The following is a 1,331-nucleotide window of genomic DNA, read 5'->3' on the forward strand; positions in this document are numbered from 1 at the left end:
CCTTTTTTAATAACTCCCGACGCAAATTCTGAGTTTCATCGTCAATGTGTTGGTCAAAGGGATAGAGTAAAGCTGCAATAGTACATCGGAATCTAATACCGATCTCCCAGGAAACACTCAAAGCAACCCACAAACAATGAGAGGATTCTCTCTTCTTGTCCTTAAGTAGGCATTGTGCATATTTGATTAAACCCCGACGCAATTTCTTAGTTTCATCGTCAATGCGAATGTCAAATTGATAGGGTAAAGCAGCAGTAGTGCATCTGAATCTAATACTGATCTCCCAAAAATCGCTCAAATTGAACCAAAAACAATGAGAAGATTTACTCTTCTTGTACTTAAGTCGGCAGTGTGCCTTTTGTATTAAATCTCGACGCAAATTCTGTGTTCCATCGGCAATGTGAAAGTCAAAATGATAGAGTAAAGCTGCAGTAATGCATCGGAATCCTATACTGATCTCCCAGCAAACGCTCAAAGCAAGCCACAAACAATGAGAAGATTTACTCTTCCTGTGCTTCAGTCATCATTGTCCTATTTGTAATAAATCCTGAGGCTATCTCTGTGTTCCATCGTCAGTGTGCAGGTCCAAAGGACATAGTAAAGCTGCAGTTATGCATCATAATCTAATATTGATCACTCAGGAAACGCTCAATGCAAACCACTAACAATGACAAGATTTTCTCTATCTTGTATTTAAGCCTGCATTGTTCCTTTTGTATCAAATCCCAAAGCAACTTCTGTGTTTCATCGTCAATGTGAAGCTCCAAGGGATAGTGTATAGCTGCAGTAGTACATCGGAATCTAATAGTGACCTCCCTGGAAACGCTCAAAGCAAACCACAAACAATGAGAAGATTTACTCTTCTTGTACTTAAGTCAGCATTGAGCCCTTTGTATTAAATCGAGGCGCAATTTCTGTGTTTCATCTTCAATGTGAAGGTCGAAGTGATAGAGCAATGCTTCAGTAGTGCATCCGAATCTAATACTGATCTCCCAGGAAACGCTCAAAGCAAGCCTCAAACAATGAGAAGATATACTCTTCTTCTACGTAAGTCGGCATTGTGCCTTTTGAATTAAATCCCGACGCAATTTCTGTGTTTTTTCGTCAATGTGTAGGTAAACGGGATAGAAGAAAGCCCCAAGAGTGCATCGGAAAATAATACTGATCTCGCAGAAATCGCACAAAGCAAACCACAAACAATGAGAAGATTTACTCCTCTTGTACTTAAGTCGGCATTGTGAATTTTGTATTAAATCCCGACACAATTTCTGTGATTCAACTTCAGTGTGAAGGTCCAAGGGATAGCGTAAAGCTGCAGTAGTGCATCGGAA

Source organism: Schistocerca piceifrons, chromosome 2 (genome assembly GCF_021461385.2).
Source record: "Schistocerca piceifrons isolate TAMUIC-IGC-003096 chromosome 2, iqSchPice1.1, whole genome shotgun sequence".
Classification (NCBI taxonomy): domain Eukaryota; kingdom Metazoa; phylum Arthropoda; class Insecta; order Orthoptera; family Acrididae; genus Schistocerca; species Schistocerca piceifrons.